General features: G+C 36.3%; 1 protein-coding gene across 3 annotated transcripts in view; it reads right to left on the minus strand.

Moving 5' to 3' along the window:
* The window catches only part of NELL1 (neural EGFL like 1), a 947,998-nt gene that overhangs the window by 658,443 nt on the left and 262,299 nt on the right, over nt 1-27,256 (minus strand). The window lies entirely within an intron of this gene.

Here is a 27,256-nt window from a genome sequence, read left to right on the forward strand (position 1 = left end):
AATAATCATTAAACATTTATTAAGTGCCTACTATGTGCCAAGAACTGTGCTAAATGTTGGGAATACAAAGAAAATGTCCCTCCCTTTAAACTGGATAGGAGCTTGATGAATGAGACATACACAAATGCCTTCACCTTATTCTTTTTATTATAAAAATTCCCTCTACCTTTAGTGTGTTAATTCTGAATTAGATCTTCTGAAATTTGTAAATAATCCCACCTTTCAGCTGAACTTTAGAAACTATATCATAGATGGATTGAGGGGGAATGGGAATGCTTTATTTTACATGGCAAAGAAAGCAGGGGATATAAAGGGAGCTGTTTAACCTAGACAAGAGAAACAACTGTATATAAGCCCTTTAAGAGCATCCATTTACAAAAGAACAATTAAGGTAATGATTACAAATAAATTATGCAGATTCATTCAAGTTGAGACAGGATGACCCTATGTGGAAATACTTGATTAGTGAAACATTAGGCTTTTACAGTTGAGCCTGAGTGTCCCATGATTCTTAGTGGATCAGATTCCAAATTACAGAGCAAAACAACAGATTAGGCTCTTAGTCTGTTAGGGTAGACTGAAATCCCAGGTTCGTGGTAATACTGCCCTTGAAGGCATCATTTTAAAATATATGAATGACTCACAATTAATATCCTCAGAGACAAGAGGAAAAATTGAATGTGGGAAGGGGTCACTTTCTCCAGAACTGTCCCTATACTTTAATTCCACAAACCAATAGATAAAGGAAAATTCACATTCCTGGGTTAAGTGAAACCAGTACCAAAAAAAAAAAAAACAAATTTATAACAGAATAATGGAACAAGCTTGGAAAACGGCACCAGTTACATCCAGCTGACCACCTGGAATGGTTCATTTTATGGCCAGTCACTATTTAATAGATTAGCCTATACCTCTTTATCTTTGAATGGATATCTCCATCTTTGCTTTCTTTTTCTATAGCAGCAGGGGCTGGGGGGAAGAAAACCTACATCTCTGCCTGCTTTTCAAACTGCCATACTAGATCTCACTTCATTTGATCCTCTATACACAGCCCCTCTCTCTACTTTCTATCGATTCTAGAGCTCCTCCTGTTCATCTGGGCTGCTGAAAGAAATGTTACATCCTTTGCCCTACAAAACAGTTCTCTCCTGAGCAATCCTTTTAGTCCTACCACAAACTGATACTGTTTTGCCTCAAAAGATGGGAGGAAAAATAATCCAAATCTCAAGAAACTATTGCATATCCAAGATACCCATTCCTTTCTCAAGAAAGTATTATTACACTAGGATTTAGTTTCAGTTATCAAAGTCACATTTCCTTTTTAAGAAAAATCAAGAATTTAAACATTTACTCATTCAGAGTAGTCTCCCTCCACTTAGTGTGAATTATTGAAGCTTGGCCATATTAGCATTCACTCAATCCACTGTGGCCTATGGATGGGAATCTGAAAAGAATATCCAATTATAATCACAGCCCATCAAAAATAATTAAGGTGAGGCAATTAGGTGGCTCAGTGGATGGAGAGCCAGACCTAGAGATAGGAGGTCCTGGGTCCAAATCAGGCCTCAGACACTTCCTAGATATGTGACCCTGAATTCACTTAGTCCCCATTGCTGACCCCTTACCTCTCTTCTTCCTCCTAACTAATACCAAATATTGATTCTAAGACAGAAGATAATGGTTTTAAAAAAAAGATAATTGAGGATGTAGGCTTAGTAAGTGTAAACATACTGTGAGTCTGAAATAAATGAGAGATACTATATTTTTCTGCTTATTTTTTAAAACCTGAATCAGAATGGTGAAGTACAAATTCATAGAAACTCTTATTCGTGTGTGAAGAATTATCCACTGAAACAAGAATTATAGTGTATTTATTGTCTGACTTTGACAATTCAATAACTCAATTTAATAAACATTTATTATACTCCTACTATGTGTAGTGAGCATTTTGTTAGACACTGGGGGAAGATGAAAAGGTTAGATAACTTAGGAACACTGCCTCCCTTGATCTTAAATTCAGATGGGATAAGATACACACAAATAACTGTCATATAAAATAATAAATGATAAGTGCATAAAGATAAGTGCAAACATCAAATGTAAAGCAACAAGCACTAAGGGACTAATAAGCATATTTTGGAACCACTTTTCTAATCATCTAGTCCCCAGAATTTTGCATGATTCATCTGTCCTAAAATATTATAGGACTGTGATTAATGTTTGTGTCTGATTCCAGGAAAAGGGATAAAAACAAGGAGCACAGACTAAACCTGAATAGTGCCAATAGAGCACACAAGAAATATTAAAGTGAGACTCGAGGTTGCAACACTTAACTTATGTTTAAGTAGTAGGACTTCCTTGTATCTACACTCTTTACGAAGTACTCAAACAAGTACAAAGCTTGACTATCATGCTGGCTCCCTATATCCCTGAAGAAAAAAAAAATCAGACAAGGGAATGGCATTTCCCCATCAAAATAGAATTCTAATTCTTTTCTTCTTATATTATGGCAACTTCCTGTAGTCTTGGCTACAAATGGCTAAGTGAAATATTACTGCATTCTGTCCTACATACTTGTGGGATAGAAATTACTTTAAACTGGACCTATACAAGGCCTATTTTGAATTTTTTCTTATGCTTATGATTATTTTTCTATTCTTTTGATAATTGATGCATACACCCCCATAACTGAACATTGCATTCTGAGCTAATTTAATACTTACTTCAGGGGGGATTGTATTATAATTTAAAATCTAAGAATTTTTTTTATTTTTGAATTTTTTTGTTTAAGATTGTATTTTTATAAAAATCCAAGAATTTTGATTTTTGTTTAAGATTTTACTGTTACAAAAAATCAAAGATTTTGATTCTGTTCGAGAAATTATCTTCAAGAATGAAGCTTGAAACTTTTATATCCAGAGAATGAACTGTTGCAGAAAGATGCCGAAAACCTACACTTCATCAAGAAGATCAAGAATGAACTTTGGATATGATTTGATTGGACTGAACTTTTGATTGAACATTATTGTAATTGTACCCATTTATGCCAAAAGGGACTGCCCCTAATTTGGCTTTCTGTCAATGCGCCTAGCAAAACATTGGTTTTGATTTCCTTTCTTTTCTATTTCCTCTCTCACTATTCTAATTTCTCTTAGAAAATTGAATATTGTGTATATCTATAGTTAGAAGTGCATTTAGAACTACAAAATGATTATGTTAAATGATCAATGGGGAGACTAGTCTCCCAATGATCATCAGGGGAGATTGTAAACCTTAAAATTTCTTAGACTTATAAATGTTGGAAATTTCACCATTGGGAAATTTCATACTTGAAAAATTTCCTACTGACAGTCTATTGGAATGTGAACCCCCTTGGCATGGGAGGGTCCTCCTCCTCCCTTCTTAAGATTACTTTAGGACAGAAACCTTTTGCTGAACAATGGAAAGGGCTTTGACCTATGCTTAAGCATAGAATAGGAAGTTCTTTGAGTCATGATTGATTTTAGAATTGATACAATAGAGATACTTGGAATGACAGAACCAGGTCTTGGAACTTACAATCTCCACCCTACTCAGTCTAACAGGATTTAGGAAGGGCTGCAGCATAGATCAAGATTTAATTATTTGAGAATATGACCTTCAACAGACATGTGCAAAGGGGCAGACCTCTGGGCGGTCCTGGGTTAAGCTAGAGCCACCATTGGCACAGGGAAGACATGGACAGTGATTGGTAGATGTGAGAACTGAGGGGAGGGAACTTAGATGGTTTCCTTAAAGATAGCGGGGTCTGAGGACTGAGGAGGTTTTGCTCTGAGCGAGGTGGCTCTGGAGGTGGATCAAGAGGTTTTGCTCTGAGAAGTTTTGCTCTGAAGGAGGCTGGAGGTGGAGGCCGCTGAGACTGTTTCTCCATTTTGGTCACGTGAGCGATAGGGACTGATCTCTTTTCTTTACCTCAGCTATCTAAGGGCTTGGGCCTTTTGGCCCAGCCTAAACAGAGGGGGTATTTAAGCCCTATTCCCTTTTCTTTCTTTCTCTTTCTCTCTCTCTCTCTCTCTCTCTCTCTCTCTCTCTCTCTCTCTCTCTCTCTCTCTCTCTCTCTCTCTCTCTCTCTCTCTCTCTCTCTCACCTTTCTTCCTCCTGTTTGTAATTAAAACTCCATAAAAGGTTGACTGCTGACTTGCGTTTTCATTTAGGAATTACATAGCTGAATTCCTTGGTGACCTTAAATTAATATATATATCAGTCTTTTAAAGTGATTTCCTTGTCACACCTTCCAAAAATTCCCAATGACTTGGAAATCCAGTATTTCAGCATTATATCAGAACAATGTACTATTTCTCCCTCTATTTCTTCCTTTTTATATTTAAGTGCATCTTATGAAAAATGTCATTTCTCCCTGAAGAAAATGTATTATTCTGCCCACCCTTGAGGGACAACAGTACCAAGACATCTGTGGCTATGATATCCTAAGGTTCCTGCACTGATCAACCTACTATAGCTCTCACAACAGGAGCCTGTGGAATCCACAGCTAACATCAAAAAAAACAACAGTATCCAAAGTAAAACACCTGGGAGGAAATCTCATGGAGCCTCATTCTAAAGTACTAATGTGTAATATCCTACCCAAGGTAGGGGAAATATAGGCAGGCAGTTTCAGGAGCACTTGGACAAGAGAAAGACAGTCTCTGAATGATGAATTGGACAGAAGTCAAGCTCAAATGGTGTCAAGGAATTTTCAGAAAATTTAAATCCAAGAAGCTAAATAGAGTGGGAAAATCAGGAGCAGAGGTTCAACCCAACAAATTATTATTGGAACTAGAAAGCCTGAGATTTAACCAATTGTCTAGCTCAATGCATCTACCCTAAGTATATTAATGATAACTCCTTGTGTTCCATGACTGCCCTGCCTCATTGCTGGCCTGCCAGGATGGTCTTGGAAGGCTCTTCCATGCTGTATAATCATATCATATCATATCAGCCAGGCTATGTGTTTGTATGATTTCCTTAACCTACAAACATTTCTACATTTCTCCAATACTCAGGGTCATTGCTTAGAGGAATAATGTTAATGGAAGAGTTCTACCAAATTTGAAGCATGCAAAGTTTTGCCATCTCCTGTATCTTCCCCTTAAGTCCACATGCCTGCCAGTCTACTAGGTATTGGAGGCAACTCTATCACCTTTGGAAGGAGAAAGGAAGGAAATGTGTTTATTAAGTTCTTGCTATGTAGAAAGCACTGTAGTAAGACCTGGGATTAAAATTATAAGCAAAAAGAAAGTTCTTGCCTTCAACAAGCTTATATTCTCATAGGGAAAAATAACATACCAAAGGGATCTGAAAAGAGTAGGCAGGAACATTTGAGATGGAAGGATACACTGAAGAAGGTAGTCATCTTATTCATCTACAATTACTGGTGGTATATGAGGGCTCTGGGTTGAAATTACCTTGTCACAATAAAGATCTGTGAATATGGAGGGAATAAGAAGATTAACCTCAGCCAATAGGTCAGAGAGTGAATGATGAAGGAAGGGACCAACCCCCATTTTCTCAAATTTCCTTATAAATCAAGTGGTACCAAATTTCTATAAGATAACCACATCTGGTTTTAGGTTGCACATTCAAGACCCATGAGAGTGGATTGGAGGGTTGAAAGGTGGTTGGTTCCTTATTTTATATGTTTCTTTGTCAATGCCTGATGCATAGTAAGTGCTTAATAAATGTTGAATTGAATTTATACTACCAGTCATTCAAGATGGCCCCAAGTCACTTGGACTTTGAGAAGGGCAGTCCCCATGGCAAGGCAGAAAAATCGTGTGTTTAGAAACCATTATTCATATAGTAGGACAGATTTTGAAATGATGAGTGAACCAAGTTGGGTGGCCTGATCATTCTGCCATTTGCCTTTATATCTTTATGTATAATATTTCAGCTCTTGGTTCATGTGCTTTGCCTGCCCATTAGACTAGCATTCCTACTTACTCTCTCTTAGTCAGAGCCAACTCATAAAACTTGAACTAACCAACATAGTTGGAATCCATAATTCCTCCAGACCCAACAGTTAAGTCTCAGGGGTCAAAAATAGGGAGACAATTGGAGATCTGAAGACTGGTTCATCTTAGACTGGAAACAAAAGTAGTACCATCCTCTTCAGCTAAGAACTAAGGAAAGGGGAGGGAATAAGCATTTATATAGAGCCTGAAATGTTCTATGCACTGTGTAAAGTAATTTAAATAAAACAAAATTTTATCTCATTTGATCCTTATAATAACTATTTTAGATAAGTAGTATTATGAGCCATATTTTATAGTAGGGAAAACTGAGGCAAGTAGAGGTTAAATGACTTACCCAGTGTTATATGGCTAATAAGTTTCTGAAGCAATATTTGAGCTTGGGTCTTCCCAACACTAAGGTTACGTACAGCTACTTCTATTTAACCTTTGAGTCTCCTATTAGTAAAGTTTTGCCAGTAGACAATGTCATATTAGCTTACCTCTATCATTATCTCTCTAGGTTCAGTCATCTAGGCTTAGCATCTAAGATACAAGCAATATGCCCATTTTATCAACTCACAAATCCTCTTAATTATACATCAATGGATCCATAATTTCATTGTTGCTTATACTCCCTACACTGAAACAGCTCATAACCCATTCACACCTTCTTATCCTATGTAATTCCTTTCCTTGTTGTTCTATAAATCCTCCCCCAGAAGACATAACAAATAACCTGGAGACTGATCTCAAGATCTTTTAAATACTGTAAATATAAGTATCACATTATCTCTCTTTCTCCCTACATGAAAGACCCGCTTCCTTTCCCAGTTACTCATGTTTTGATGTCTTTTCATATCTCTTCTTGTACATGTCATTGATAATAACAATTTATAATGACCATCAAACTACCCTTCATCTCCCCAGAATTTTCAACTAACATTCCTGAAATCTTCTTTTACTACTTAAAACTGCTTCTGCCCCAATGGTGACTCATTGCTTCTAATCATCTCCACTAAGGTTTCTCTTTCTTCTACTCCCCTTGATTGAAAAGAAGAAAGGTAGGAATATTTTTTTGCTTTATTTCTACTTACCTTGCATTCTTTCAACACCATTTTAAGTGACCTGTCTCCTCTTAAGATGCACGTGTTCTCTTTATATCACTACTCTCCAGTTTTATTGTTTAGAGCACTTTCCTACATTTCTCAGTGACTTGAGGCTCAAGTCTTTCTCTCCAACCCATCTCTTGTCATATCCTCAAGGACCTCAGCATTCATGCTGGTAACCTTTCTAACAGCTTGACCACAAAACTGTTCAACCTCTACACTTTCATTACAAATTCAGCCATAGCAGTATGTCTTTAACCTCACCATCTCTTGGAATTGTACTGGTTAATGACTCAATAGACATTTATTAAGCACATATTATGTGCTTGAAACTGTGATAAGTGCTGGCATACACAGAAAGGCAAAAGGCAATCCTTGACTTTAAGGAGCTCACAATCTAATGGGGCATGCAAACCACAGCAACAATCAAGCTATGTAAAGGATTAATAGAAAATTAGGTACAGAGAGGAGACTCTCAAATTAAGAGGGATTGGGAAAGGCTCACTGTAGAAAGAAGAATTTTAGCTGTGACTTGAAGGCAGATATGGAATGCAAAAGGTAGAGATGAGGAAGAAATTAATTCCAGTGGGGATAGTGAATGAAAATTCCTGTAACCGAAAGAGGGTCTTGCTCAAGAAAAAAGAAAGACATAGGGGGAAAGTGGGGCTCAACAAAGGGGAAATTATTTTTGAGTGCGTGTGTTCTCATAAATGTTCTTCTTTGTGTGTAATAATCTGTCCTATCTTTTACACTTTGTTGACTTGGTGCATTGCAACCTAGGAGACCCATCCAAGAGCTGGGAATGAGTCATATCCTTTGGTCTGAAAAAGTAAGCTCTTAAGGTAGGAGAATAAGACATATAGAATAGACATTACTGGGGAGCAGTTGGGTAGCTCAGTGGATTGAGAGCCAGGCCTAGAGACAGAAGGTCCTAGGTTCAAATCTGGCCTCAGACACTTCCCAGCTGTGTGACCCTGGGCAAGTCACTTAACCCCAATTGCCTAGCCCTTACCACTCTTCTGCCTTGGAGCCAATATACAGTATTGACTCCAAGACAGAAGGTAAGGGTTTAAAAAAAAAAAGAATAGACATTATTGATAAACTCTTCCTTTGGAAGAGCACCCAGATGTCATAAGACAGTTTTATTTGAAAGGGAAAAAAAGAAAAATGAGTTCAGTGCCACTGGTTTGAAGAGTACATGGGAGTTGGGGGTGAATGGGTATGAGACTTTCTGGGACCAGGGAAAATGATTCCAGGACCTAGAATTTTGAAATTCTACTATCTGATCAAATCCCCATATCCTCCTAATAGCTTCCTTATGTTCTCCTTGTGACCACAATTCCCTTCTACTCTTCCAGAACATTGCCACTCTTTTGGCTTCACTTGTAACATCCTGAAAAGCCATTTTAACTTCAGCTACTATCTTAGAACTCCTTAGTTCTTCTAATTTCCAAGCTTTTGAATCCTCATCCCTAGATAACTATCTCCATCTGATTTCCCTAATCCTCCAGGATTACCTCCTCCAGGGATACTTAAAACTGAGGGAGAAAATCATCAAAAAAAATGCTGATTTTACCAACTATAAACATGTAGTACATATCCTTAAATGGGTCCTTTTTGCCACTCAACAATCCTTTCTCTCTACCTTTATGACTTTCTGTCTCATTCTTCCCAACAACCTCAATTTCACAGACAATTAAATGTTGGCTTCCCCAGTGCCCCTTACTGGCAAATGAATGAACTTTTGACTTTACTGAGAAGATTGAGATCATTTGGCATGAGTCCCCTGAATCCCCCACATTCACTCCACAATAGCACTCAGTATCATTATCCTCTATCTCCTTCTTCCCTCTGGTCACAGAAGAAGCCTACCTAAGTCGCATAAATCCCCTTATCTGATTTTTAATTCCAGTCCTTATACTATCTACCAGGATCTTACCCTAGCCACTCCCTCCTCAGAGTTGAGCTTCCCCACTCTACTAATTCCTTTCCATTTTGCTACAAATGTGTTTTAATATCCTAGATGCTTAAAAAGATGGATTTACATTCTTTTCCACATTACCACTATGCCATTTCTATCCCCCATTTCACTGTTAACCCTCTTGAAAAAGTTGTCTACAGAAGATTCAGAGGCTGAATTTCAGATGTTCCAATGAATTATCAAGGAAATACCGCATTAGGTGGCAGAATCAATTTCAGGGATAAAAGCAGACCTAGATGAAAGTAATACATGGTATTTTCATGTGGACACTCCAGGCCCTGAGGATTCCTCTTTTTGAAGGAGTGACTTTTGAACTCAAACTTTCTCTTCCAGGAGAATAGTTAATGGCAGATCTTACATTTCATAACCAAAATTCATCACCAATTTTCTTTCATAATATCAAAATGTATACTTCCCAAACTTTTGGGGAACTATACATTTTGATATTATGAAAGAAAATCAGTCTCCAGCATTACAGAACTATTGTAGAACACTGCTCTCAATCCAAGTTTCATTAAGTGCTCCCAATCCAGATGATCCATTTCCAGATGGTGTAGAAGAGAAGCACAAAAATCCAAGAAGCCCAAGTCATTGTAGAAACCAAAACAATGACTGGCCATGAATGCCAAGAATAGTATTGAAATTCAATCTCATCATGGATGGTAGCTCACTTCTCCTGGTCTTCCAAGACCTCTTCATCCTTTTATTGTTTGTGTCTAGAAGACAGTCTTTTAAATGATTCAGAATAAAAACCTTGACCATCATCAGTCCTTTGGTGATTAAATGCACCTTAGTGAATCTATGTTGTTTTATTGTAGAGGTGTTATTTGGAGTACTATAGAATTTTATTTTGCTTAACTATGCATTAACTAGCCTGGTAAACAATCCTGGTCATTGTTATGACTGTTTTAATTCATAAAGAGAATGGAATATTTTATATATAACACACACATACATATACATATACATATATATGTTATGAAGGTTTCTTCCTATCCCACATGGGATAGAGCTAAGAGGAAGGCAAAAAATTAAGTACTTGTTTATTGAAAAAATAAAATTAGAGAAATATGTGGTGTCATTTCTCTGCTTTTATTTATTGGTTTAAACATAAATACTCTAAATATCTCCATGTTCATAATTTCAGAGTATTTTTAACTCTTCCTTCTCCATCTTTTATTTCCAATCAGTTAACATTAATAATAAATACTATAAATATAATAAATATTAATAAAAACCTATCAATTCCACATCTGTAACATCTCTCCTCTTTGGGTCCTCCTCTCTGTTTCCTCTGTTGTTATCTGAATACAGATATTCAATCCAATTCTCTGGATAACATGTATGACCTCCTAATATGATATTCTGGCTTTACTATATTCTATCATCCAAGAGAGCAAATCTCTTCTCATTGCCACCAGAATGATCTCTATTTTTGGATATTCTAGACATGTCAAACTTAACAGATCCAAAAACAGAGACATTACCATCATTACCAAATGTACATATTGTAGTCCCATTAAAATATAGGCTTCTTGGGGACATAAACTCATTTGCTCTTGTCTTTGTAAACCCAGTGCCCAGAACATAGTAAATGCTTGTTTATGACTGATTTTGAATATATAATCACTTGATTTCTTTGCTCAAATATCTTTAGTAACTTCTCATTACCAGTGCTTAAAAAACTGAATTTCTTTGTTTGGCAATCAAGGACTCCTGTCTTTTTTGACTCGACATTCCTCTCTGGCTATACTTCAGATTATCCCACTCCATGTATATTGTGTTCCAGCCAAACTAGCCTATTTGGTGTAATAATCTCATAGATTTGGTCAGGTCATCCAGTCCAGTCCTCTCACTTTACAGATAAAGAAAATGAGACTCAGACAAATTAAATGACTGCTCTGAGGTCATATAGATCTTAACTGACAGAGCAAGGATTTCATCCCAGGTTTTCTCACACTGTTCTTTGCAACTCTTGATTCTGAAAATATTTCTAATTTTCATGCCCCAATGTCCCTGTTCACATTCTTCCTTATGCCTAGGACAGATTCTTATCCATACACAAAGCTCAGTTCAGAGATCACTTTATCCACAACATCTTCCCTGAATCCTCCAGTTAATAACTTTCATAAGTAGAGAGATCTAGAGTTGGAAAGAACCTATAGGACATCCAGACTAGCCTCATTTCACATAAGAAAAAAGTGAGACCAAGGGCAAAAAAAGGGAACTGTCCAAGGTTATGCATGTGGTAAGTTGCAAAGGTGGTACTGAAACCCTGGTATAATTGACTCCAGATTCAATGTTCTTTCTGCTATACCAGAATACTTTATTTCATACCTCTTCAAAGTCCTTACCAGTGAAATCTGAATTATAAATATCTATGAAGTGTCTTATCCCTCAACTAGAGTTTAAATTCCAAGGGAGCAGGGATAGTAGCTTACCCAAAATTCATATAATGGCTGCCACCATGATGTTTAGCACTTAATGTGTCCAGCATGATTGCAGAATAAAAGTGTGGAAAATATAGAAAAGCAGCTGACAGAGTAAACAGAATGACAATCTCAATCATGAAGACCTGAGTCAGTATAATTATCTATGATTAAAGTTATGACAAACTATTTCAATAGATGTTTTGTCACCAAAATTCCCTTCAATGATGAAATTACAAATTGGTGTGGACATGTGTATGTGTATATGTGTGTATATAAATATGTGTATGTCTATATGTATATACATGTGTTTAAACACAGATTGTGTATATATGTGTACATATATGTATATGCATGCATTTGTGTGCATTTATATGTATATACATATATTTACTCACACTGATGGGTAACTTTGCCAACATTAGCTATTTCCTCAATGAAAAAAAATAAACAGGGCATTTGGGGAGAATACAACAACAACAATAATAACTACTCTTCTGAAACCTATCTGCCAAACTACATTTTCTTAGTGAGACTCCCAGTAGCTCTCAATGAGAGTAATGAGAAACCAGGTATTCAGAGAAGACAAAATTCAGTTTTCAGCAACAACAGGAGCAGGGGAAAGCAATACACACCAGAGATAAATGGGGCAATTCCCTGAGGCTATGGGGTGGTATCTTAGTATAAACTTCTTTCTACAAATCCTTTTAATAACCATGAAAAGAAAAAAGTGATAAATTTCTATAAAGATACACAGGGTGTCATTTGAACGTTGTTAGGAAGGACTTTAAAAAAAAAATATATATATATATATATATTTCAGAATGGCAATATTTTCCTCCTAAAAACTGTTGTTAAAAAGATGCCAAGCTCTCAATGAAATTTTAAAAATTCAACCATCCAGATGTCTCTAAATATCTACCTAGAGGTTTGATGCTATGTATATATAGAATCAAGTAACTGAGTTCTATATAATTTCAAACTGACCTTCAGGATTAGCTCCCATGTCATTTTGACTTTCCCTATTGACCTCTCCCACCATGTTAGACCAGGAACTCATTACCTGATGCCTGAATTATAGAATGTGTCCCTGCCAAAAGTAGCCTTCACTTTGATCTTTTATGCCTTAGGTCTAACCCACACCACCCACCAACAGCAGACTAATCTTCCCAAAATACTCATTAGAGCACCCCAACCCTAGTCCAAGTATGTGGAACTCTCTGCAATATAGTTGTTCCTTCGCTATTAGAAAAAATGCAACATGGTGCTGTAGAAAGATAGGTGGTGGATCCCAAGACATGAGTTCAAATCCTACTATTTGCTACATGTGTAACTTCTGACAAGTCATTTGGCCTTCCTGGGACTCAATTTCCCCATGTATAAAAAGAAAGAAAAGAATTAGCTGACCTCTAAAGTTCCTGCTAGATTTACATGTGTGATCCTATAAACTTTTCTACTCATTTCTACATAGCATAGATTCCCTAAGCAGGACTCCACAGTTTCCTTTGGGAATGACTGCAGTTTACACAACCATGTCTTTGTTTTTGTTTGTCTTCTCCATCTTCCGTATCACTCAGTCTTCAACATTATCTTCCTCCTTGAAGAATTTCCTGATAATTTCATCCAAACTATTGCTCCTTCCTAACATCCCACCATCATTTTCCATAAATTTTGGGCAATTTATTCCTTGAATATACTTTTGTAATTCATATTTTATTGTATGCTATTGTGATGTTTTCTAATTCATTCATTTCTATAAGGTTTGATACTTTATATCCTGGCTTTATATGTGTAAAATGCATTTCTCTTCCCCATCTCTTATCTCTTAGGACAGAAGGGTCAGTGACCCACAAAATATTCCCTAGTATGGCTCATACCAGATTAAAATATAATTAGGAAATGTTTACAAGATAATTAAAAGTACAATAAAACATAGGTAACATTAATATGTGGTTTTCTAAATTAATATGCGGCCCTCACAAATCCTTATGTATGGCTTAGTGACCTCCCTTTCTATTTAAGTTTGACACCAATGAATCAGAATGTCTGATTTCCTTAGAAGGTCTGTCCAGTTCCCACTTTCTACCCAAAACCTTTTCTGATCACCCCAATTACTAGTTCTTCCTCCTTCAAGTTATATTGTATCTATTTTATATTGATTGTTATGCATATATGCTGCTTCCTTCAATAAAATATAAACTCCTTGAGGTCAGGGATTGTTTCATTTGTGACTTTGTAGCACCAGTACATTCATCTAGAATATAGTAAATGCTAAATAAAGCTTCTTGATTGACTGATTCTTTAATATGATTATAAGTTCAGTGGGATAAAGAATCACATAACATATTCTAGAGACAAAAAAAAAAACAGGGGAAAGAACCTACTTGTACAAAAATATTTATAGAAGTTCTTTTTGTGGTAGCAAAGAACTGGAAATTGAGGGGAAGTCCCTCACTTGGGTAATGGCTGAACAAACTGTGGTATGTTATGGTAACAGAATAATATAGTGCTATAAGAAATGAACAGGATGATTTCAGAAAAAGCTGGAAAGACTTACATGAACTGATGAAGAGTGAAGTAAGCAGAACCAGAAGAACATTGTTCACAGGAACACCAATAATATGGGATGATCAACTGTGAAAGACTTATCTGCTCACAGCAATACAATGATCTAGGAAAATTCTGAAGGATTTGCATAAATAATGCTATCTGTTGATAAAGAGCTGTTGGAGTCTGAATATGGACCAAATTATACTATTTTTCACTTTAGTTTATTTGGGTTTTTATTTTATATGATTATTCTCTTACAACAAAGAACAATATGAAAATGGGTTTTGCAAGACAGTATATGTATAACCCGGATCAAATTGTTTATCATCTCTGAGAGAGGAGAGGGAAGGGAGAGAGGGAGATAATTCCTCCTAAAACATAGTGTCTAAAGAAATCCCTTTTAAAATCAATTTTATTAAAGAGGAATAACAAAAGTAACCCAACTAGAAGTTGGAAATTCTAAATTCCTAATTCAAACCCCATCAATGCTTCTTATATGACCTTGGGATTTGTTCCATTGTAAAATGGGGAGGGCGGCAGTATATTAGATGACACTGATAGTATCTTTCCACTCTGGCAGTCCCTAGCTTATGGAATCCAATTTATTAATGACTAATACTTATAAGCATCTACCACCCATGGCTTAACATGTCCTTAGCCACCACCTCCTATACATCCAATCCAATGCACCACCATATGTAAGATTTTTATGGGAAATGTACAACTTTTTTGGAATGGACTGACTTAAATGATAGAATGAGGATGGGGAATACCACAAGAAAGATATTTAAAATTCAACTTTCTCAGATAAAAAATACTAAGTCCAAGAGAATTCAAGTGACTGGCAATGGTAGTATCAGTTTAGAAACCAAAACCAAGGTGGAGTGACTTTTATTCTTATTGCCTTAATTTCATGTGGCCTCTGTGACTTCTTTCCCTTTTTAAGACACATAAAAATGCTAAGTATCACACTTACTGCAAAATGTCTTTCAAGGAGACCCCATAAAGTTCTAAAACACTATGTACCATAAGTCAGAAGAAATATTAATGGGATGTTCTTTTCAAAGGCAAAAGTAGCAAAAGGACATCACTGTCATATCTGGTTACCAAGTACTTTCAGATCATCTTTAGAAAAAAAGCTAAGAGGATGGTGATAACTTGAGTCAGAAGAGACATGAGAGCTGAATGGTAGATTCAGAATCAGGAATCAAAATACCTAAAGGCTATGATCTTAGCTATTCCGACACACTGTCTTCTTATTGCCTTATTGACTGACAGATAATTAATTAAAAGATGGAAAAAAGTAGCATTCTCTTCTTGTTTAACTATTTTGTTGGGAGCTCCATATTGCTTTGTTAGGGACTCTGGCTATTCCAAACATTCCTAAGGCAGAATTATGCAACATTATCTTTATTCACTTTTGTCAAATAACATTCTCTATTTTCCTCATATATAAGCTAATATCAACACCCTTACTCACTTTCTTAAACAAAAATAGAGCCCCATTTTTATTTTTGTTGTTGTATAAATGCAAATGAGATTAATTTTAATAGAGACAAGTGTAAAATCTCACATTTAGTTCCTTTTTTTACTTTCTTCTCTTATTTTAACTTATGTTTTAACATTTGTCCATGTTTACTTGATTCATTTTGTTTCCCTCTCCTCTTCCCTCCCCATTCCCAGAGCCAATAAGCAATTCCACTGGGTTGTACAAATGTTATCACTTGATACCTATTTCCATATTATTGATTTCTACCAAAGAACTGAAACCCCAAACCATATATCCATATAAACAAATGATGTTATAATTCATATGTTTTTTTCTTTTGCATTTCTACTCCCATAGTTCTTTCTCTCAATGTAAATAGTATTCTTTCTCATAAGTCCTCCTGGAATGTCCTGGATTATTGTATTGCTACTAGTAGTAAAGTCTGTTGCATTGGATATGGAACCCTATTTTTAGATGACAACACTTCCCTCAGTCTTCAACCTTGGGAAATTTTCAACTTTAACCATTTTCCAAATCTTTGCACTATACAATGACTAACACATCCATATCTAACATAGCACCTGAAAAATAGTAGAACTTATTTTTATGGGTTGATTAATTAATAGACAAAAAAGGTAATATGGTAAAGAAAGATAGGCTTCTCTATAGATTACCGAAGACTGTCACTTTTAGTTGAGCAGCTGGGCCAAAGATGTCCTTTTAAAGTCCCTAGAAATAGGACCAAAGACCTACTTTTAGAGGGAAATAGCAGAGACAAGAAGAAAAATGGGGGCCATTTCTGGCTTTCTGATTTCCCTCTTGATATCCTTGCTAGAAAATATTGGTAGTGAGGCTGTCTAGACAGAGACTAGAGAGAATCTTAAATACACTGGGGACAGCCAAACAGAATGAGACTGAGGAACTAGTCCTAATTTCTTCCAAATTAAAAGATAATAGAAGCCCTTGAATACCTGTTGGAGCAACTAATAAAGAGGATGTTGTTTGGCTCCAGGGAACAGTCACTGACATTAGCTGATAAAGTCACCAAAGGTGACCTCAAAATCTCAGACTAAAAATAACATTACATTGCCCTTAAACTGCTAAATGGCTTCATGTTATCCCAGGTAGGCCATCTCATCATTCTCTTCTTGCTTTCCTTTGACAGTCACTTTCAGTCATGCCTAATTCTTCATGACCTCATTTGAAGTTTTCTTGACAAAGATACTTAAGTGGTTTGCCATTTCCTTCTCCGGTTCATTTTACAGATGATGAAACTGAGGCAAACAGGGTTAATTGACTTACCTAAGGTAACATATATAGTGCCTAAATCTGGATTTGAACTTGTGTCTTCCTTACTCCAGACCTGATGGTCTATCCAAGCTTAGTGTCCAACACCTCATTTTTCAGATGAGTCACATTGAAACCCACATTCCTATGGCAAAAAACTCATTAACTAAAATCCAATAGTCACAAAAATGAGCCTAGGATTGATCTCATAAAAATGAACCCTCCCTGATTTTAAATCAGTGTAATAGTAATGTTTTTGTATTCCAAGTTAGCAGTCACCAAAACATAATTTGGATCCCAGACTCCAGGGATCCTAACAATACTGTATTTTTGCAATATATGAATGAATAACTAAAACAAAATGGGAATTTTGGATTACCTTTAGCTAACTAGCAATACACTCTCATAGAACATGGAAATTTAGCCTTGGGAAAGACCAAAATGATCTGATCCCATCCCCTACCCTATTTATGAATCTCCTTGGTAACATCCTTCACAACTATAATCCAGTGTCTGCTTACATATTTCTAATGACATGGACCCCATTGTTTCACAAGTCATACCACTCCAATTTGGAACAGCTTTTAATTGTTTGAAGCATTTTCCTTATGCTGTACTCAGCAGAAGTTTTCTTCCCTGTAACATTCAACTATGGATCCTCGTTCTGTTGTCTAGAATTACATGAAAAATCTCATCTCAATTATAAGTCCCTTCAAATATTTGAAAATAACAAACATGACCCTGAGTCTTCAGTTTTTTTCAGGCAAAATTCCAGATTCCTTGTCCCTTCACCATCTCTTATTCTCTCTCCTCTGAGTCTTTCAGCTTGTCAATATTTGATCTCAAATGTGGTACCTAGAACTGGATTTTGTACTCAAGGGTTGTTCTGACAAATTCAGTGTGCAGTGAAATTGCTACTTTTCTTATCCTTTACATTATTTTTAATGAAGTGTAAAACCATAAGACTGTCAAAAGGCACCTCTCTGCTACACCAAAAATTCCATGAAGTTTATTGAAGGTAGTCAAGATGACATCAGGAGTGCTCCTGCTGACAGGAGTTGGAGTGAACCTCCTGCCTCATTGACCTTTTGTAATTTAGCATAGGCAGAGGCAGGTCAAGGTGACTTTTAGATGACAGGAGGAATAGAGAAACTATGTATTTGAGTTTGAAGATTGAAAGATCACATGCTGCCTTTGAACGTGACAGAATCAAGCCATGATCTTTGTCTAACTTGACTCCACACTTATCACCAGGCATTAAACCCTTAAAAACCTATATGCCACCTTTTCCCATTGTAATGTCCCCAGGAGCCTCCCCTCCCCTTTAAATAAATGTATTTCTTTCCTAGGAGTCTTCCTTTTTATTACTATAATGAATCAGCACTGGTTCCCAAGTCCAGGCTCCTTCCTTCCTTCTCCATTTGCCTATTTTTGCTAGACCCATAGAAGCAAACTACCAAAATTCAATATACCTTAGGTTTAGGGTAGAAAGCATTTTGTTCCCTCTAACTCTCCAGAAGGGTGCCCAATTCCAGTTGGGGACCCAGAGGACTCAAACTAGTTCTACCATCTTCCATGAATGCCTAGATAGATGATAGGGAGGGAGGGAAATTTATAAATAGCTAGTTAGTTAGATAGCTAGAAGATATATAGACAGACAGACAAACAGACTAGACAGACAGAATGGATGGATGGATGGATGGATGGATGGATGGATGGATGGATGGATGGATGGATAGAGAGGTAGATATACATGCAGACAGACAAACAGACTAGACAGACAGATAGATATTGATAGATAGATAGATAGATAGATAGATAGATAGATAGATAGATAGATAGGTAGATAGGTAGATAGACAGACAGACAGACAGACAGATGGACAGACAGATGGACAGACCGATCTTATCAATAAACCCGGGTTGGCTTAACTATCTTATTGCGGGGTCTGTATTTCCTTGTTTGAGACTTTGGTTATTTTAAACCTTCCTAAAATCATTATGAAACATTTCTTGATTTACTTGTGCCAAACAACATTCTCTATCCTCCTCAGCTACATGCTAATATCAGCACATTATTCATTTCCTTAAACAAAAATGAAAACCATTTTAGATGCCAACACCTTCCTCCCAGACCTTTAAAAATGTTCAACCTTATACAGCAAATCACATTTTGTCAACTGCTGAGTACTTTACATAAATAGGTCATTTAGAGCAGTAGCAAATACATTGAATTTGACGACAGAAATCCTGAGTTTAAGTCCTGGATATACTAGTTGCTAACTAATATGTAAAATGGGGGTGGTGGTAAATAATATTACCCCTTCCCCATCTCTTAGAATTTTTTAGAAAATTAAATGGAGATAAAGGAGATTTTAAAAAAGCAATCTAAGTTCTAAAGCATCATATAAATATAAGAAATTAAAGACAAAAAGATAAGTTCTACATGTGGTAAAGTATCAATGAAAGTACTTTTTGGTGATAGCAACAATGTAGGAGACTAATGTGGCACATAAAAATAATTACTCCTGTGCCACAAGAAACAACTAATATGGATAATTCAGAGAAACATGTTAAAGACTTCTATGAACTAACACAGAGGGAAGTAAGTAGAACCAGGAATACAGCTTACATGATGATTAAAATAACATGAAAATGACACTAAAATTGTTGTGGTTCACTTGTGTCCAACTCTGTGACCCCATGGGCTGCAGCTATCCATGAAGTTTTCTTGGCAAGGATATTGAAATGGTTTGCTATTTCCTTCCCCAGCAGATACAATGGATTCTTTTTTGGGCAATCAGAACTTAAATGCCTTGCCCAGGATCACACAGGTAGGAAGTGTCTGAGGATGGATTTGAACTTACATATTCCTGATTCTAGTCCCAGTGCTCTTAATCACTGGGCCACTGCTACCTCTAGGCATTTAAAATAGCTAGCATTTATATAGCACTTTAAGGTATGCAAAGCACTTTACAAATGTCATCTCTCTTTATCCTCATGCGAATACTGGGAGGTAAGAGCATATTATCTTCCTGTTTTTCAGAAGATTAACTGAGGTAGTCAAAGATTAAATGACTTGCACAGGGTCCCATAGCCTTTAAGAGTCTGGATCTAGAATTGAATCCAGGTCTTCCTAGGTCCAGATTCAGAGCACTATCCATTATGTCTCCTAGGAGCTTCCTAGATGAACTCGGGAAATAATCACAGATCTTACTACATGAGATTACCATGAGGATAAAATGAGACAAGCTACATGAAAGATTTATTTTCTTTCCTCCTATTCCCCAATAAAATGTAAACTTCTTGAGGGTAAAGTCTTTTTAACTGTTGTGATCAATCTTGATCTCAGAGGATAAATGATGATGTCTAATTTCCTATCATAAAAGTGGAGACTAAAAGATAAGAATGTTGCATACAACTGACAGGTAGTTTTATTTAACTATGTTTCATTGATACAAAGTAGGGTTTAATGTGGGATATAACAGGAAATGACTGATATAAAAAGGTATCAATAAATCTTTTTTAAAGTGAAAAGTAAAAATATGATTTGAGTTATATCAAAAAACCTTTAAAAAGTTTAGTAAGCATAAAAGGGAAATAAAGCTATTGGCCCTTGTTGCAGTTTGGCAAAAATAACTGATTAATGTCATGATGCTTAAAATCCTACTAATTTTTATGCTTTTGGCAAAATGACGGAATACCTGTATCTCATTGGCAGAAATGTAAATTCAAGTTAATAGTCTATTTCTTAAAAGTATTGATATCTGATGCCCCATCAAGAAACCTATGCCAAGTTATGAACTAAGACAATAAGACTTGGAGTAAAGAGGGTCTTCTGACATCTTTACCTAATATCCCCAGGAATTCATTCAAGGTTTAGGACTCAGGCAACTTTGTTCATCACCCACACTTCCCCTCTCTTCTTACCTCTTTGTTTGATTCCAAGGAAGATTAAATATCCTTGGGGAATAACCATGTTCTTGCCCCCTGACATTCTATACAGATTGTAGGCATGATGTATATTGACCATATAATTGTAATACTCCCTACTCAGGGCCCTTTTTGTAGGAAAACTTATTCTTCCCTATGGACTAGTTCCATCTTAAGCCAATGTTGCATGCCCAGAGAAAATATAGAGATCACAAAGTTCCCATAAATCTAAGAAAAACAGAGTGAAAATATAATCATAGATTTTAGATCTGGAAGGGAATTTTGTGATAATTGAGTCCATTTTATAGATGCATGAACTAAAACCAAGAGAGGTTGACTGATTGGCCCAAGGCCGTGATATCAACATTCCTCTCCTTTGCCGAGTTCCTCCTCCTTAATGGCGATAGAAGGCTTAGATCTCATAGCCCATCATAGATACTAGCTTATCCTCAGGAAAATGATCTGGTTTCCCAAAAGTAGTGTCAGTGCTCTGAATGAAGATGCTTACTATGACTTCCACCCCAATCTTGAGAGCCCACCATTTCTATAGAACAATAACTTCCAGGTATAGAAGAGGGTTAAGGACACTTGACCAGGGCAATCTTTCTAATGGCTGGGCACACTAATGTAGACCCTACAGTTGATTATGGAATTTGCTAATGGACCAAGTAGGTGATCTAGAATAGACAGAAACTGAGTCTAATAATCAAGAGCTTCCTCTCTATTTCATACAAATTTTTGAGACCTTTTGTATTCAAGAGATGTTAGAGTACACAATGAAAAATACAGTAACCTGAGAAATCAGTAAACCTGGATTCTAGTCTTGACTTTGCCACTTATTAGTCCTGTAACCTGGGGTAAATTGCAAACTTTCAACGCCTTAATGGTTTCATCTGTGAAATGGGAATCATACAAGTCCCCTTGTATAATTCCACAGGGATATTATAAGGCTAAATTGAGACAACGCATGAAAAAGCTTGTTCTTACAGTAAAATATCTCTACCCCCAGTAAAATTTAAGTTCCTGCAGGTCAGGGATTTGTTTGTTTTTGTCTTTGTATTATCAACACATAGAACAATGGCTGGCATATAAGATTAAAGGATCAAAAATTTAGATCTGGAAGGGACTTATCCAACTTCTCATTTTGCAGGTGAGGAAACTGAGCTTCTGAAAAGTTAAATGACTTACCCAAAGTGATGCAGGTAGTAGCAGAAGTGGAACTAAAACTAAATCACAAGAAAAGAGAGCTAGAGTTACAAGGGAATTCAGAGAACATTTTCTTTCTTAACTCCCTAATTTTACAGATGGGAAAACCAAGACCCAAAGAGTTAAGTGAAAACTGCCCTAACTCACATAGGTAATGCCAGGTGGGATTTGAACCTAGATATTATGACTTCAGAGCCAGAGTTTTCTTCCTTCTACCAAACTGACTTCCATACATTCCATTACTCTTGGAAATCTTCTTCAATGGCTGTAAAAGCAGCGAAACATTGTAAATCTCTGCCTTTTTAAAGATGTTTATCTGAACTCAACATCTAGATGATCAATATTTAAGAAATAACTTTGAGATCAGGATTTAAATTACAATCAATTTAAAGTCTACTTACTTGCAGGATGACCAGTGATATTAGCAGATCAGCTAGGCTGCTAAACTTTCCTGATTTTTACAAATAATGTCTCAGACACTTCTTAAGGTCTGGTCATTGTGGAAAATGTCACAAAGGAAAAGATGCAGGTCCTGCTGCCTCTGGATTCATAAGACACTAAAAAAAACCATCCAAAGCACATTTCAATGCGGGAAATACTCCTGCCTGATTTGGATAAGACAAAATGAAAAGGAGTGCTGTGAATTGTATACAAGCTGACAAAAGGCCTTATTATCCTCTATTGATTAGCTAGGAGCACTGATACTGTATACAGTGGTCTCTCCTACAATTGCAGTGGTATATAAAGAGAGTCTTAATATATCATATCTCAACTGTGACCCTAGGAAGTTAAGGAAAATGAAAAGTCTTTGGTGCCTATTCTTTCCACTAAGAACAGGAAGAGCCTTCAAGAGAGAAAGTTCCAATAGTGCATGTAATATTTTGTTTTAATTGCCAAGCCAGTCTTGTTCATCGGGGAAGTTACAATATAGGTCCATTTTCCTTCTATTTCAGTAGGTTTAAAAATAATCTGTCTATAGGGGCAGTGAGGTGACTCGGTGGATAGAAAGCCAGACCTACAGATGAGAGGTCCTGGATTCAAATCTGGTCTCAGACCTTTCTTGGGCCAACTCACTTAATTCCAATTGTCTAGCCCTTACCATTCATTCTTCTGCCTTGGAACCAAAACTTAGTATTGATTCTAAGATAGAAGGTAAGGATTTTTTTAAATAGTAGTAATAACATATCTCTGGCCCTTCTCTAAAACCTTATTCTTTCTAAGGCAGGCAAACCAATGACATCAAACATAACTCAGACTCCCCAAATTCTTGTTATATTTGGTGTGCTTCTTTGCTACCTCCGGCTTAATCAGACCACCACAGAGAAAGCCTATGGAAATCAAGTCAGAGAAAGAGCCAAAGACTAACAATAGCAATAAAAGAGCCATCAAAGTGGGATGGACTTTAATAGAGACACATAAACTGGGTCATATCCCTGGCACAGGAGTGGAGCCAGAGAGTTCTGAAGAAATAGAAAAACACTGGATTTATAGTCAAGTGAAATGACTCTACTGCTGTTGTTTGTTGTTAGTTGTTGAGTCAATCAGCCAGGTCTGAGTCTTCTGGAGTCCATGGACCATAGCAACTGTCCATGGTTGGCAAAGATCCTAGAGTAGTTTGCCATTTCCTTCTCCAATAGATCACCTTTTGTCAGAACTCTAAAATATGACCTATTCACCTTGGATAACCCTGCTAGGCATACATAGCTCCTAGTTTCATTAAGCTAAGTAATCCCTTCTGCCATGATAAGGTAGTGATTCAGGATAGGTCTGTGGCTGGTATCTCCACCTTAAGCAAGATATTTACCACCTCCAGACCTCAGAGACTATATTATTTGCTACCTGAAAAGAGCAGACTAAATGTTCTTCAATAGTTCTTAATTTTTCTGGGTATGTGTGTATAATTGAAAATATGTTACCCTAAAAAAAAGAACTACATTTCCCAGGAGCCCACTGACTTCCTGCCATTATGTACCTCCTATAGACAGGGGATATTAGTGAGTGGGCGGTCCTCTTGGGTCTTTAACTTGGACTTGCAGCCAGCATGGTGGCAGGGCTAAGGTAAGCATGGGGATTTTTGGAATGGCTAATCAGCCATGGGCACATGGACTTTATTTTGTATCCTCTTTATTCCTTGATTTCTAATGATCATTAATAAATCTCCTAAAATATAACATTTTATTACTGCAATCTAATTTTAATTTTTACATGTGTTTGTGTGTATGTAACTATCAGTCATAGAATCCTCTAGCAATATGATGAAAATTCTTTCCAGAATAATATTTTTAAAAGCATAAAATACAATACTTAATATTAGAAAGGAAATCAATTATACTGAAATAATTCTCAAAAAAAAAAAAGATAAAAACTTTATAGGACCCCAGTCAGAGTCCTGATTTATAAATGTCTTGCCTTCCAAGATAATTTAATTAATTAGATTAAATTTAATAAAAATAAAGAAACTCCCTTTACCAATGCAGCTCTATTCTTATTTGGCAACTTAAAATCTAAGAGAGTTGACTGGGACCCAGATAGGTTAATTGCCTTGCCCAATATCACACAACCAATATGTCAGGGAGAGAACTTGAACTCTGATCTTCTTTGCTGTAAGGGTATTTCTCTATCCACTATACTGCTCTTCCTTTTGTGACAGAGTTGTAAATGTCAAATGGTAAAAATGAACTTGATGACACCATCAAAGAACCCCTTGAATGGAAGTCATTGAGGTTGTAGCCATTCAATGTCAGTCAAAGGCATTTCTTAAGGGACTATCATATGCCAGACACTAAGGAAAAAGAAATAAAAGATAGTCCATGCTCTGATTGAAAATTACAACCTAATGAGACCAACTCTCTATTTTCCATCTCAAGTATTACTTGGTTTGAACTTCAAACATGATGAACATGATTAACTTTGAACCCAGGTTAAACTGATCCTCTGAAATCTCATCATCTTGCTGTTATCTCAGCTTAGATACTCAGCACCCTTCCAAGTGCTTTGGTCTCTTATCTCTTCTTTCTGGAGGGTTAGAAGAGAGCAGCAACTATTCCAAAAGCTTTCTTTGATTAAGGGCTAGAATCTAGATATCTTAACTGACTCTTTGATTTCAATCTGCAGCCCTACTTATTTGAACCCCAGAGGACATGAAGGATCGGGGATCCAGCTCTGGATACTCCCTGGTTATTTCTCATCCATCAGTTATCAAATTTCCTTTTGTTTGAGGATTCATTTTATTACTCACCTCTACGTTTTCCAGTTTGTATGAAGATTAATTTTGTATGTGCCTTAGAGTAGATTTTAAGAATTATTATATTAGATTTATTAGAATAGATTTTAAACTTCCTGAAAGCAGGGACTATATTTGTTATTCTTGTTTGCATCCTCAGAGCATTGCACAGTATGGGCATCAGATAAATGTTAATTAAATTTATGGGTCCTATGGGTTGAACCATGGTCACAGAGTTACTCTTACAGGAAGGTCATTGATTTAAAGGTAAAGAGAACCTCTAGATTCAGCAAATCTAACCTTCTCATTTTATAATTAAGAAAAATACATATGTTTTCCCCTTCATGACCTCAGTTAAGTCACTTAACCTCTTAGACCTCAGCCTAAACATCTGTAAATTGAGAGGGTGTTAGATAGCCTGTGTGGTTCTCTCCATCCCTAGGTCTATAATTCCATGAGCCTCTGAGTACTATAAGCCTTGTGCTTTTTTTGAAGGGTGGAGAGGAGGAGTGGTAGAATGTTCAATATATTCTGTGAGATGAATACCTACACCAAAAATTATAAACCTTTTAAAGTAACTGTTGAATTTTTATAGAAAATACACCCACAAAAGAGCTCCAAAAATAAATGATTTACATTAATGTAAAGAAAATCTAACATTGGAGAAGTAGTAACCATATTTTGAGGTTAAAGGAGCCATGAAGTCTGGGAAACATTTATGTACTTTCAAAAGAAAAGAGTCAGAAAAAAATATTATAAGAACTTAGAAAGTTAATAACTAGCAGACAAAACAGAAACCTGGTGGGATCAATTTGCCAAAAAATGAATTTCTCCAAGCAAGAACAAATCTATAAAACTGAGCTACCAAGAAAACCAAGGGTGAAAGGTGTGAAGATTGGATTTAGCTCACCCCTGATTGTAACAATGAAGATACTTAGCTCTTCCTTTGTTGTAAAGGTTGAATTGCAATCCAGTCTATTTTTAGATTTTAATCCCCAAAAGATGCACACTCAGTATTTGAAGTAAATCTACCCATTTTAACTACAAAAAGGTGTTGGTGAGTGAAAGGCTAACTTAGTAACCCTGCCTTTCTCGGAGGTGTAAACCTCTGAAAAAGGCCCATCATCTTGAGAATTTTTTCCCTTATTAGGGTCTTAGAATTTCTACCTGGCTTAAAGGAAGCCACAGTTTGTGTTTTCTTTCTCTCTTTCTCTCTTTCTTTTCCCTCATTCTCTTCCCTCCCTCTCCCTCTCTCCCTCTCTTCCTCTCTCTGTCTCTGTCTCTCTCTCTGTCTGTCTGTCTGTCTCTCTCTCTGTCTGTGTGTGTGTCTCTCTCTCCCTGTCTCTCTCTCTCTCTCTCACAGATTCCTTAATATCTTCCCTCTATTGTAAATAAAACTACCATAAATTACATTTTACTTTAGTAATTCATTTGGGATTTAGAAATTAAATCCCTAGTGACCACCAAAATAAATATTCACAGCCCAGCCACAAATAAACTCAACAACGGAGTACAACTAAACATCAGTTGCCATTACAATGCCTGGAGTTAGCAGGGAAACTCTTCAGAGAGCAAATAGTAGACCATTACTATAGACCAGGAACTCAACACCAGCTTAAGTAATGAAAGAAAAAAAATAAATTTTCAGAAAAATTTCAAAATAACCATCATGAAGACTATCCAAAGAAAAATCCTCATGGGAGGTGTCAAGTTATTGAAAGAATAATGTCATGGCATTGTAGATTTTGGTCATAATGAGAAAATGGCTAGAAACTCACCACTTTTGCTAACAATAAATATTAAATAAATACCAGAAAAATATTCAATGCTATTGAGAACATTCAAGATATCTTTGCCATTTTTAACCAAAGCAGGAAAAGCATATTTTAATATGGACAACCCATCTATTATATTCATAGTGGTAGAACAGAAATAAAATTGGTTTTGGAACCACAGGAGCAGTTTGTATATCTGAAGTTGAAAAGTAGTACTGAAAGATCCCAGACCTCAAGACCTTTAAGACTATTATTAAGTTTCTCTATTTCAACCATCATGCCCTTAAT

The sequence above is a fragment of the Monodelphis domestica genome, chromosome 6, assembly GCF_027887165.1.
Source record: "Monodelphis domestica isolate mMonDom1 chromosome 6, mMonDom1.pri, whole genome shotgun sequence".
NCBI classification, from domain to species: Eukaryota; Metazoa; Chordata; class Mammalia; order Didelphimorphia; family Didelphidae; genus Monodelphis; species Monodelphis domestica.